The sequence below is a fragment of the Hyla sarda genome, chromosome 8 (assembly GCF_029499605.1).
Source record: "Hyla sarda isolate aHylSar1 chromosome 8, aHylSar1.hap1, whole genome shotgun sequence".
Lineage (NCBI taxonomy): Eukaryota > Metazoa > Chordata > Amphibia > Anura > Hylidae > Hyla > Hyla sarda.
This window is the reverse complement of record NC_079196.1, coordinates 47,056,444-47,070,587: the sequence shown is the minus strand read 5'-3', so window position 1 is coordinate 47,070,587 and position 14,144 is coordinate 47,056,444. Positions and strand designations below refer to the sequence as shown.

Here is a 14,144-nt window from a genome sequence, read left to right as displayed (position 1 = left end):
CTCGCATGACTGGGCTGTTAATCTGCAGGGGTTTACATTGTTTCGCAAGGATAGAATGAACAGAAAAGGTGGTGGAGTCTGTCTGTATGTAAGAAGTGGTATGAAAGTCAATGTGAACGATGCCATAGTGTGTGATGATTCTGAGGAAGTGGAATCATTGTGGGTAGAATTACAAAAGGAGGGAAAGACTGAAAAAATAATATTTGGTGTAATCTACAGACCCCCTAATATCACTGAAGAGATAGAAGGTCGGCTGTATAAACAAATAGAGAGGGCCGCCCGGGCAGGTACAGTGGTAATAATGGGAGATTTTAACTATCCAGATATAGATTGGGGTCCGGGGTTGGCTAAAACTACAAAGGGGAGAAAATTCCTAAATTTATTGCAGGATAATTTTATGGGCCAGTTTGTGGAGGACCCAACAAGAAGTGATGCCTTGTTGGATCTGATCATTTCCAACAACGCAGAGCTGGTTGGTAATGTAACTGTGCGGGAAAACCTTGGTAATAGCGACCACAATATAGTTACTTTTGACTTAAAATGTAGAAAACAAAGACAGACGGGGAAAGCAAAAACATATAACTTTAAAAAGGCAAACTTCCCTGGGTTGAGGGCTGCACTACAGGACATAGACTGGGGGGAGGTGTTCTCAAATACTGATACAGAAGGTAAATGGGACATCTTTAAATCAACTCTAAATAACTATACAGCTAAATATATACCAAAGGGGAACAAATATAAACGATTAAAACTAAATCCTACATGGCTGACAAATGAGGTTAAAAGAGCAATAAACAACAAAAAAATAGCCTTCAAAAAATACAAATCTGATGGGTCAGCTATAACATTTAAACAGTACAAGGAGCTTAATAAAATCTGTAAAAATGTAATAAAAACAGCAAAAATTCAAAATGAGAGACAGGTGGCCGAAGAAAGCAAAACTAATCCTAAATATTTTTTTAGATATATAAATACAAAAAAACCAAGGACAGAGCATGTAGGACCCCTTAATAATGATAATGGGGAGGTTGTCACGGGCGATCAAGAGAAGGCGGAGCTACTGAATGGGTTCTTTAGTTCTGTATATACTATGGAAGAAGGAGCTGACATTGGCCAGGTCAGTGCTGGTAACACATCATGTAATGTACTGAACTGGCTTAATGTAGAGATGGTACAAGGTAAGTTAAGTAAAGTAAATGTAAGCAAATCTCCAGGGCCGGATGGACTACACCCAAGAGTTCTTAGAGAGGTAAGTCCAGTAATATCTGTACCCTTGTTCATGATATTTAGAGATTCTCTGGTGTCTGGTATTGTGCCAAGGGACTGGCGCAAGGCTAATGTGGTACCAATCTTCAAGAAGGGCTCTAGGTCTTCGCCAGGCAATTATAGACCGGTAAGTCTAACGTGCATTGTGGGTAAATTGTTTGAAGGACTTATAAGGGATTACATACAGGAATACATAGGGGATAATAGTATTATAAGTGATAGCCAGCATGGGTTTACTAAGGATAGAAGTTGTCAAACCAATCTAATTTGCTTTTATGAAGAGGTGAGTAGAAGCCTTGACAGAGGAATGGCTGTGGATATAGTGTTTCTGGATTTTGCCAAAGCGTTTGATACTGTCCCTCACAGACGTCTGACAGGTAAGTTAAGGTCCTTGGGCTTGGAAACTTTAGTTTGTAACTGGATTGAACACTGGCTCATGGATCGTACCCAGAGAGTGGTGGTAAATGATTCGTACTCTGATTGGTCCCCGGTTATTAGTGGTGTACCCCAAGGTTCAGTACTGGGCCCGCTGCTGTTTAATTTATTTATCAATGATATAGAGGATGGTATTAACAGCTCTGTTTCTATCTTTGCAGATGACACCAAGCTTTGTAGCACGGTACAGTCTATAGAGGATGTGCATAAGTTACAAGATGACTTGGATAGACTAAGTGTCTGGGCATCCACTTGGCAAATGAGGTTCAATGTGGATAAATGTAAAGTTATGCATCTGGGTACTAATAACCTGCATGCGTCGTATGTCTTAGGGGGGATTAAACTGGCAGAGTCACTGGTAGAGAAGGATCTGGGTGTACTTGTAGATCACAGACTACAGAATAGCATGCAATGTCAGGCTGCTGCTTCCAAAGCCAGCAGGATATTGTCATGTATCAAAAGAGGCATGGACTCAAGGGACAGGGACATAATACTCCCCCTTTATAAAGCATTGGTACGGCCTCACCTGGAATATGCTGTTCAGTTTTGGTCGCCTGTTCATAAAAGGGACACTGCAGAGTTGGAAAGGGTGCAGAGACGCGCGACCAAACTAATATGGGGCATGGAACATCTTAGCTATGAGGAGCGATTAAAGGAGTTACAATTGTTTAGTCTTGAGAAGAGACGTTTAAGGGGGGATATGATAAACGTATATAAGTATATTAATGGCCCATACAAAAAATATGGAGAAAAACTGTTCCAGGTTAAACCCCCCCAAAGGACGAGGGGGCACTCCCTCCGTCTGGAGAAGAAAAGGTTTAGTCTAAAGGGGCGGCACGCCTTCTTTACCGTGAGGACTGTGAATTTATGGAACGGTCTACCTCAGGAACTGGTCACAGCAGGAACAATTAACAGCTTTAAAACAGGGTTAGATACATTCCTGGAACAAAATAACATTAAAGCTTATGCAGAATTATAAAACTACATCCCTTTCCCTTATCCCCTTACATCCTTCCCTTCAATCCCCTGGTTGGACTTGATGGACGTATGTCTTTTTTCAACCATACTAACTATGTAACTATGTAACTATGTAACTAAGCACACCATGCACTAATAATGTGGTGTTTTTGTCATTGGATTTGCAGAATTTTTTTTGTTTTGTTTTTCAGTGAAATGACATAAATAGAGGCAGCCATTTGCTACGAAGATTGAAATGCATTCTTTTTACAATGTGGGCTTTGTGCTCGCTCATATTTCGATAGCTTTTTTTTTTTTTGTCTTTCCACAAGAACAGAAAGTTTTCTCTGGTGAGCAAGGTATGTTAGGCCAATGCTGATCATGTCTTATCCCATCAAGCTTTATCCACTTTGGTAATATCTACATGTCAGAAGAGTGATGACCCCAAATAATCAGCTTTAACCTGTCGGGAGGCAGAAGACTAGGTTCACACTACAGAATTTCTGGGCAGAATTTCTGCCAGAGATCGAGCCGGCAGCACTAGGACCGCGCGGACTGCATTGCCATCCCCATAGACGGCAATGCGCTTCTGGGTGGAACTTTTGGGAGATCTGCTCAGAAATGCAGTGACATCTATGGGAACAGCAATGCAGTCCGCGCGGTCCTAGTGCTGCTGGATCGATCTCCGGCAGATATTCTGCCCAGAGATTCCACAGTGTGAACCTAGCCTAACAGTAAGGCTGTGTTCACACTACAGAATTTTTTGGGCAGAATTCCATTTTGAAATTCAGCTCAGAAATTCCGATGCAGCAGAGTCCAATTGCTGGCAATGTAATTCCGCTGCACAATACGCACTGCTGAGTGTTCGAGGAGGACTTTCCGCCCAGAAAATCCGCTCGAAAAATTCCACCAGAGCATTTACCTTGTCCGTGCGGTTCTAGCGCCCACTGATTCAGTCGACGCTGTCGACACCGGTTTTTTTCTGGCCAGTAATTTGAAACTGGCCTAAGTATTCAGTTTCCTTGCAGTGCCACCACTGGAGAAATAAGTCATTACACAGTACCCATTCAAATTAAAGGAGTTATCCAGGAAAAAACTTTTTTTTTATATATCAACTGGCTCCAGAAAGTTAAACAGATTTGTAAATTACTTCTATTAAAAAATCTTAATCCTTTCAGTACTTATGAGCTTCTGAAGTTAAGGTTGTTCTTTTCTGCCAAAGTGCTCTCTGATGACACATGTCTCGGGAACCGTCCAGTTTAGAAGCAAATCCCCATAGCAAACCTCTTCTAAACTGGGCGGTTCCCGAGACACGTGCAGAGGCCTTGCTAAAAATGAAACAAGCGATCTGATTGGTTGCTATGGGCAACTGGGCAACTTTTCCTTTGGACAGGTTTTGATAAATCTCCCCCTATATCTTTAGGATACCACATTATGTATCAATACTTTTGCTTCAGCATGAACAACCAATGAAATCATTTCTTCTTTATTGCTTCATATTGAAAAGATGAACATGTATCCAGCACAGAAAAGATCTGATGCATTTCAGCCATAGTAGGCCTTACTCTAGGCCAGAGGTCACCAAACTGTGGACCTTCAGATGTTGCAAACCTCCAACTCAAAGCATGCCCGGACAGCCGTTGGCTGTCCGGGCATGCTTGGAGTTGGAGTTTTTCAACATCTGGAGGTCCACAATTTTTGACATCACTTCTCTAGGTTTATGAGTAAGGCCTACTGAGGCCAAACCCCATTAGAGGTTCTCCATACTGGATATATGTTCATCTTTTTAATATGAAGTGATTTCATTGGATGCCCATGCTGGACTTGTATTTATTTGCTTGAATTCTTAGGACTGCGGTGTGGTCCTACGCTTACAGAGATAAAACAGATGTGCTGGCCTCATACATTCCTTGTGTGGTGGCCCAGTATGGGAGATGTTACCCCGTACCCTTGCTGCCCTGTCAGGCAGCCTCCTTCAGTGTCCCCAGGGCCCCTTGCACCTGCCCCCCCCCCCATACATATGTTCTGCAGTGTATTGTATTATAAAATGTGTTGTATCTGTAATGTCCCAGTACGGGACATGGTCCTGCACTACACTTAGGCCCTGTCAGGTTGAGTCCCTCAGTGACCTGGGGGCTCTCCTGCAGTGTCTCTCCTGCTGTTATTATAAGTATAATTTGTTGTCATAGGGTTATAGTCTGTACATTAATGTATAGTTAGTACAAAGGACCTGTGAGATATCTGAAGGAACTGTGGAATGTCACATGTTGTGTTATGTTGTCACATGATGTTACCCAGAGAGCACCAGCTAAACCTATGAACCGCAGCTTGACCAATGGGCTTTGGTTCAGCCCCCCACTATATAAAGCGGCCGCCATTACAATTCACTCTCTTATGCTCCCTGCTGAGGAACAGCAAACACCAAAGATCCCAGTGCTAGTGACCAGCATCTAGAAGGCCACAAAGCTACAGTCATTCCAGTAAGTCAAAAGTCTATGTCTGCTGTCACTACAAATTGTCAAGTCCAGCCTATAGTCAAGCCTCAAGATAATTGTCTCAAGTCTATTACAAGTCTAATTGGTCCAAGCAAGCTGCGAGGTCCTTCTGGGTTCCTGGCCACCTCTCTGGGAATCTGGCCTAGCTGTGAAGATAATTCCATCTGTCTTAACTCAGTAAAACCTCCATTAAACCATAACTGGTTGTGGACTCTCCTTTCACTAACTAGCCATTGGAATAGTGGAGATACCGTTCGTATGGTTCCGGTACCCGAAAACCACTCTGGCATCACGAACACCAGGGGTTAACAACATCTTGCCCCAGGGGTTAATACCATCTGGCCCCACCACCTACACCGCTACACCCAGTGGTCCGGCCATACACTGTGGGTCACCACATATCTTTAAGAGTTATGTCATGTTATTGTTACCCAGGAGGAATCAGTGACCAGGTGATCCGAAGAGTGACCTATGGGCTCCCTTCCCCCATATAAGCCCTGCGCAGAGCTAGCTTCTTTCTTCTTGCTCTCTTGGAGTTCTTACTTCCTGCTGAGGTCCAGTGAAGTCGTGCCTAGTGTGTGTGTCCAGAGTGTCTCAAAGTCAAGTCCTGCAGCCACCATCAATTCAAGTAAGCTAAAGTCACAGCTTTATGAGTCAAGTCAAGTCAGTCCCTGTCATCTGTCAAGTCAGCATGGTCTGCATTCAATTGTCCAGTCCTACTACAAGTCCCAGCAAGCCCTTAAGGTCTCTATGTCACTGGTCACCTCCTTGGGCCCTGGCTGAACTGTATAGACTTTACCAATTGTCTACCCTCATTAAAGCTACCATTGTGCATATCTTAGTGTTGGAGCCTTTATTGCCCCCCCCCCCCCCCATGCCTAGCCCAGGATCCAGAGGTATACCTTTGGGTGGTTTTAGGCTGAACCATGCCCTGGCGTCACGAATAAAGTGGTTAATCCCCCTATGGTAACAATATCTGCCCTCATCACACCCTGCTACCACAACTTTTGGCATCACGACCAGGATACGGGTATGCGCCTTATGCCACAAGTCCTCCCCTAGTCTAAACTGTGTCCAATATTGTCTGCAAAAACTGCATGCTGATGCGATTTAAGTCTGCACCAGAAAGTGTATGGGACTTTGCAAATGACAAGTGGTTTACTCGTGGCCCTTGTGGAATAGAGGGGAGGTGAAGAAAAGTACTGTCAACCATGTGCAAGATTAGGTCTGAAGCTATGTTACGTTGCCAAGTATTGCCTGTACCTACAAGAGTTAAAGATGTGACGGGGAAGCGCGAGAAAATGTCCCGCGCTGGTCAGCGTCCCGACCCTCGGCGTGGAAACCGTGTTGCTGTATCCATGCTGAAGTGGAACTGTGAAGATCGTACCCAGAGAGTGGTGGTAAATGATTCGTACTCTGATTGGTCCCCGGTTATTAGTGGTGTACCCCAAGGTTCAGTACTGGGCCCGCTGCTGTTTAATTTCTTTATCAATGATATAGAGGATGGTATTAACAGCTCTGTTTCTATCTTTGCAGATGACACCAAGCTTTGTAGCACGGTACAGTCTATAGAGGATGTGCATAAGTTACAAGATTACTTGGATAGACTAAGTGTCTGGGCATCCACTTGGCAAATGAGGTTCAATGTGGATAAATGTAAAGTTATGCATCTGGGTACTAATAACCTGCATGCGTCGTATGTCTTAGGGGGGATTAAACTGGCAGAGTCACTGGTAGAGAAGGATCTGGGTGTACTTGTAGATCACAGACTACAAAATAGCATGCAATGTCAGGCTGCTGCTTCCAAAGCCGGCAGGATATTGTCATGTATCAAAAGAGGCATGGACTCAAGGGACAGGGACATAATACTCCCCCTTTATAAAGCATTGGTACGGCCTCACCTGGAATATGCTGTTCAGTTTTGGTCGCCTGTTCATAAAAGGGACACTGCAGAGTTGGAAAGGGTGCAGAGACGCGCGACTAAACTAATATGGGGCATGGAACATCTTAGCTATGAGGAGCGATTAAAGGAGTTACAATTGTTTAGTCTTGAGAAGAGACGTTTAAGGGGGGATATGATAAATGTATATAAGTATATTAATGGCCCATACAAAAAATATGGAGAAAAACTGTTCCAGGTTAAACCCCCCCAAAGGACGAGGGGGCACTCCCTCCGTCTGGAGAAGAAAAGGTTTAGTCTAAAGGGGCGGCACGCCTTCTTTACCGTGAGGACTGTGAATTTATGGAACGGTCTACCTCAGGAACTGGTCACAGCAGGAACAATTAACAGCTTTAAAACAGGGTTAGATACATTCCTGGAACAAAATAACATTAAAGCTTATGCAGAATTATAAAACTACATCCCTTTCCCTTATCCCCTTACATCCTTCCCTTCAATCCCCTGGTTGGACTTGATGGACGTATGTCTTTTTTCAACCATACTAACTATGCAACTATGCAACTAAGATCCACCCCTTGTTGCCGGGGGAGTGGAAGTCAGCGCTGCACTGCTGACGGACTTCCGGCTGGCGGCTATTTTGCCGAAGCCCTGCATAAAAGGAGCAGTGCTGCCGGATCCTCCCAGTTTGTCAGAAGTCAGTCAGACAAGCAACATAGGGGAACAGGCAAACACATGTGCAGAGAGTCCCAAGATGGCGCCGGAGGCTCTGGAAGTTGCCGCGGCCACGGCGTAAATGTTTCAGGAGCTGGCAGATCGTCTACAGAGCATCTCCCTCGGGGCTGAAGAGGCCTGCTACCAAGTCCTGCTGCCCGAGGATGATGGAGACTGGTCATCAACCCCATAGGAGGGAACACCAGCATATTCTCGTGCATCATTGCCGGTGAGGCTGTGCCATCACCAGCGGACTTGGGGGTCCTGGGCTGAAATTCACACCGAGGAGTCAGAAATGAGTACTCCGGCTGAGGCTCCATTCTCTACCCCTCCTTCTACCACTAGCCCAGAGCAAACCCCCCCAGGCCCAGAAGTCTGCAGCACATCCCCATTCCCCACCATTACCAAAGTTGTTTGGCGAAGAGCCTGGACTAATACAGTATACAAGGGAGCACCTTCTTCCCTTGCCAGGGAAGTCCCATCCCCCAGTCTCACCAGCCCAGTCCGAGAGGGCAAGAAGAGAAGCTCAGGTGGCCGAGATTGTAGAGGGGCTGAGGGCACAAAGAATGGAAAGATATGGGCCTAAGCTGCTGCCATATGAGATAGGGTAGATAGTTCCTCTGCAACTCAAGTGCCTCGGGATACTCCCGCAGAGGGATACTCAAGTGCCTCGGGATACTCCTGCAGAGGAGGACAGAAAAGCATTGGAGGCCCTGTACATTAGGAAGCTAGAACATCCCTGAGAGGGAGAGCCACCCCTGGAACGTCGCAGAGCCACGGTCATAAAATTTAACAAAGTTAGGGGGTTTGGAACCCTCATGGACTACCATCATGGTGGGACCATCTTGGTTAATCGTCAGACAGTGCAGAGAAACTATCTGCCCCCATCATTGCATTCTCTAGAGAGTGGGGAGATCATGGAGTATACTCTTGTACAGAGCTTGAGAGGAGAGTGGACGGCTGCGGTGACACGTCTGAAGAATTCAACCCAAATTCCATCTTCCAATCGGACAACTGGGACGCTGATCCCTTTGGGCTGCCGCCTAAAGTCAGAGGTACCATCCAAGAGGAGGAGGTCTACATGCCCGAAGTGCCTGCCATGGCACCAAAGTATCTACCACAGTCGTCTGTGAATGTGCCCAGGCCTACTCCTGTGGTCAAGGAGGGTTGGCCTAAGCAGCGGGCACCAACTCAAGTGCCTCAGGATACTCCCGCAGAGGAGGTTTGGCTGGCCCAACAGGCACCAACTGCTTTTCCCCCAGTGGTGCAAGCCGCTGCAATGCAAATGGTGGTCACCATCAGCCCCACCATTACAGAGTCCACGTTGTTCCATGTCCTATCCTCAGAAGCAGTCTGACTGGCTGGGATGGCAAGTTCCCAAGTTAAAGGAGTCTACCCGTAATAATTCTACTGTATATCACTAACTTTCCTTGTGAAGTACTTTTGTTCTCCACAGGTTATGCAACGTTTAAGAAGAAGTGCCTGACAAAGTTTATTTGTAACTTTGAGGCTGGAAGAAGCACGGGTCACCATGTGAAACGGCTGGCGTTGCCTCCGAGCGCTTCTGAAGCATCCATGGACATCTCTCGGATCCTGAGCCTCCAGGACTGAACACGTGTACTATGTAGTGAGTGCACATTATTGCTTCTATGTGAATATTTCTTTCAGAGTTATGTGATTGTTACCCAGGAGGTTTCAGTGACCAGGTGATCCGAAGAGTGTCCTATGGGCTCCCTGCTAGTCTCCCCCATATAAGCCCTGGGTGGAGCTAGCTTCTTTCTTCTTGCACTCTTGGAGCTTAGAGTTCTTGTTTCCTGCTGAGGTCCAGTGCAGTCGGGCCTAGTGTGTGTGTCCAGAGTGTTGAAGACCTCAAGACCTGCAGCCACCATCAATTCAAGTAAACTAAAGTCACAGCTTTATAAGTCAGTCCCTGTCATCTGTCAGGTCAGCGTGGTCTGCATTCAATTGTCCAGTCCTACTACAAGTCCCAGCAAGCCCTTAAAGTCTCTACGTCACTGGTCACCACCTTTGGCCCTGGCTGAACTGTATAGACTTTAACAAATGTCTACCCTCAGTAAAGCTACCGTTGTCTGTAACTTGGCATCAGAATCTTTATTGTCCCCGTGCCTAGCCCAGGATCTAGCGGCACGCCTTCGGGTGGTTTTAGGCTAAATCACACCCTGGTGTCATGAATACAAGAGGTTAATGCCATCTCCCCCTAGGGTAACAACATCTGCCCTCATCACACCCCGCTACCACACTTGTATAACCTGTGTTTAATAGTTTTGCTTAATTTGGTTCCATATCCCAAAGCATTTGATATTTTCCCTAGGTCCATTGTCCAGTGAATGGTTGGCATTGTTATGGTGGACAACTGAAGTGCGAAAGTCTTCTACTGTCTTCCTAAACCATGCTTTGTATTGAGGTCTTAGGCACATGATTTTTTGGGGACTTTTTACACCAAGTAATAAATTCTCCAGGTCACATGCTCTTTTCCTTGGCTGAATTTAATTACAAGTTGGTAATTGTTGTGTCACCGCCTCGCGTCCCATTAGGAAACCCTAGCTGTATAATTTACAGTCACATCTGGCCGACACTTATCAGGTGCCTTAATGAATACTGGGGGATTAACACAACTCATTTGTAGCCCATTAAGTACAATTTCGTATTGATAAAACGTGGTCACATGTCTTCTGATCCCATTGTCAAACAGGAGTCACATCCAATTTAATGGTCAGTCAGGAAATATATGAAGATTATTGCCAATATCTTATCTCATGCAGCAGAGCTAAATTTGTTGTTTCTTTTGTGCATTGCCGAACTTATTCACTGTATCATTAGTATCTATCTATCTAGAAAAAAAATACTGGGAAAGAAGCACAACCCAAAAGGCAAATTTGCAAATGAATGGTTGGGCCCAGTTGAGACCCCAATCCAGATACAGCGATGCAAAAATAGTCGCAGCACTCCAAATGTAGAAAAAATGAAAAGCGGCTTTATTCCATAGCCACCTTATATTTTTTCTACATTTGGAGTGCCGCGACTATTTTTGCATTGCTGTATCTATCTATCTATACATATATCATATATTTATTTATCTTTCTGATAAACAATATATTATTTATCTAATCTGTCTATCTATGTATCTCATATCTATCTATCTATCTCATATCTATCTATCTATCTCATATCTATCTATCTATCTATCTATCTATCTATGTACCGTATATACTCGAGTATAAGCCGAGTTTTTCAGCACGATTTTTCGTGCTGAAAACACCCCCCTCGGCTTATACTCGAGTGAACTCCCCCACCCGCAGTGGTCTTCAACCTGCGGACTTCCAGAGGTTTCAAAACTACATCTCCCAGCAAGCCCGGGCAGCCATCGGCTGTCCGGGCTTGCTGGGAGTTGTAGTTTTGAAACCTCCGGAGGTCCGCAGGTTGAAGACCACTGCGGCCTTCAACATCATCCAGCCCCCTCTCACCCCCTTTAGTTCTGAGTACTCACCTCCGCTCGGCGCTGGTCCGGTCCTGCAGGGCTGTCCGGAGAGGAGGTGGTCCGGTGGCATAGTGGTTCCGGGCTGCTATCTTCACCGGGGAGGCCTCCTCTAAGCGCTTCGGGCCCGGCCTCAGAATAGTCACGTTGCCGTGACAACGACGCATAGGTGCGTTCATTGCCAACGTACTCGTGCGTCATTGTCAAGGCAACGCCTCTATTCCGGGCCGGAAGCGCGGAGAAGAGGCGCCCCCGGTGAAGATAGCAGCCCGGACCACCTCCCCACCGGACCACCTCCTCACCGGACAGCCCTGCAGGACCGGACCAGCGCCGAGCGGAGGTGAGTACTCAGAACTAAAGGGGGTGAGAGGGGGGCTGGATGATGTTGAAGGCTGCAGTGGTCTTCAACCTGCGGACCTCCGGAGATTTCAAAACTACAACTCCCAGCAAGCCCGGACAGCCGATGGCTGCCCGGGCTTGCTGGGAGTTGTAGTTTTGAAACCTCTGGAGGTCCGCATGTTGAAGGCCGCAGTGGTCTTCAACCTGCGGACCTCCGGAGGTTTCAAAACTACAACTCCCAGCAAGCCCGGACAGCCGATGGCTGCCCGGGCTTGCTGGGAGTTGTAGTTTTGAAACCTCTGGAGGTCCGCATGTTGAAGGCCGCAGTGGTCTTCAACCTGCGGACCTCCGGAGGTTTCAAAACTACAACTCCCAGCAAGCCCGGACAGCCGATGGCTGCCCGGGCTTGCTGGGAGTTGTAGTTTTGAAACCTCTGGAGGTCCGCAAGTTGAAGACCACTGAGGGCGAATGATGAGAAGAGGATGATGAAGGGGGGGGGGGGTGTGGGGATGATGAAGGGGGGTGGGGATGATGAAGGGGGGGTGTGGGATGATTACAAGGGGATGATGAAGGGGGGATGTGTGGGATAAGGGGATGTGTGGGATGATGACAAGGGGATGATGAAGGGGGATGTGTGGGATGATAAGGGGATGTGTGGGATGATGACAAGGGGATGATGAAGGGGAGATGTGTGGGATGATAAGGGGATGTGTGGGATGATGACAAGGGGATGATGAAGGGGGGATGTGTGGGATGATGAAGGGGATGTGTGGGATGATGACAAGGGGATGATGAAGGGGGGATGTGTGGGATGATGACAAGGGGATGATGAGGATGTTAATGACGGGTCTGGATGATGACAGGGGGGGATGAGGTATTTCCCACCCTAGGCTTATACTCGAGTCAATAACTTTTCCTGGGATTTTGGGTTGAAATTAGGGGTCTCGGCTTATACTCGGGTCGGCTTATACTCGAGTATATACGGTATCTCATATCTATCTATCTATATATCTCATATCTATCTATCTATCTATCTATCTATCTATCTCATATCTATCTATCTCATATCTATCTGTCTCATATCTATCTATCTATCTATCTATCTATCTCATATCTATCTATCTCATATCTATCTATCTATCTATCTATCATATCTCATATCTACCTATCTATCTCATATATATCTATCTCCTATCTATCTATCTATCTCATATCTATCTATCTATCTAACTATCTATCTCATATCTATCTCATATTTATCTATCTATCTCATATATATCTGTCTATCTATCTCATTTTTATCTATCTATCTATCTATCTATTTTTTTTATTTTGCTCAAATGTACTTAAGTTTTTATAGATATGAAATTGATAGATAGGTCTATAAATAGATATATGAGATATTAGAAAGAAACATAATACATATGAAGCTATGAACATAAACTGATGATAGATAGATTTAGATGAACAGACTGATAAATAGATATGAAATAGATACATTGATAGAAATGCATTACAGATGAGTTAATAAATAGATATGAAATGAAAGATACATAGATATTACTATCATGATGTGAGTAACAATACAATTTAGCAATTTAATAACACGTTTATTTAAAACAAAACAAAAAACAGGTTTGATCTATTTTTACATTACCGATATTAATTATATATATATATATATATATATATATATATATATATATATATACACACACAATAAAACCTGTTGTGTTAAATAAATTTGAACCTGTACCATATATATTCATAGGAGAAATAACAAAACCTTTATATACCGTATTCTCCGACATGTCAATCATTATGTTAGTTACGCATACATCCCAGGTCCATATGGGACAGTGCAGTCTATTCCATAAAATATAATATTTGATTTCTAGTTCTGTCATGCTTCTGCCAAGCATTCTGCATATAACCTCTAATGCACAGACCAGCAGATGACGGAGATGCTACACAAAGCATTGTGCTTAAATAGGAATACAGTGCAAGGATGACTTACCCAAACCAGCTTCTCTAATAGCGACAAAGGGCCCCGGTTACTGTCGCATACGATGCTGTATTATCAGGCGATTACCAATGATCAGTACTGGCTCAGCATAGCTGGTGCATTCTGCGTCGACCGCTGTGATATTCTGCATCAGATCTGCACTCTACACAAAGCTCATTTCCTTCTGCATGCAACCGCACAGCCTCTCCAATGCTGCCTGCGAGATCACATGGGACTCGTGTCTAAGAAAGCCAGCATCTCTGTCATTACATAAGGCAGTGTTTCCCAACCAGGGAGCCTCCAGCTGTTGCAAAACTACAACTCCCAGCATGCCCGGACAGCCAACGGCTGTCCGGGCATGCTGGGAGTTGTAGTTTTGCAACAGCTGGAGGCACCCTGGTTGGCAAACACTGACATAGGGTTTAAATGAGAGTGCCAGGCTAATGGGGGAGAGTTATCAAAACCTGTGCAGAGGAAAAATTGACCAGTTGTCCATAACAACCAATCAAATCGTTTCTTTCATTTTTACAAAGGCCTCTG

The 14,144-nt window shown here is 45.1% G+C and overlaps 1 protein-coding gene across 2 annotated transcripts in view; it reads right to left on the bottom strand.

Moving 5' to 3' along the window:
- The window catches only part of CSRNP3 (cysteine and serine rich nuclear protein 3), a 150,571-nt gene extending 136,681 nt beyond the window's left edge, over positions 1-13,890 (bottom strand). Inside the window, exon 1 of one of the 2 annotated variants that reach the window (XM_056534896.1) lies at positions 13,617-13,890. The gene's annotated coding sequence lies outside the window, so the exon portion shown is untranslated. The remainder of the gene's footprint in view (positions 1-13,616) is intronic. The other variant, XM_056534894.1, reaches the window with a different exon arrangement.
- Positions 13,891-14,144: the final 254 nt, after the last annotated feature.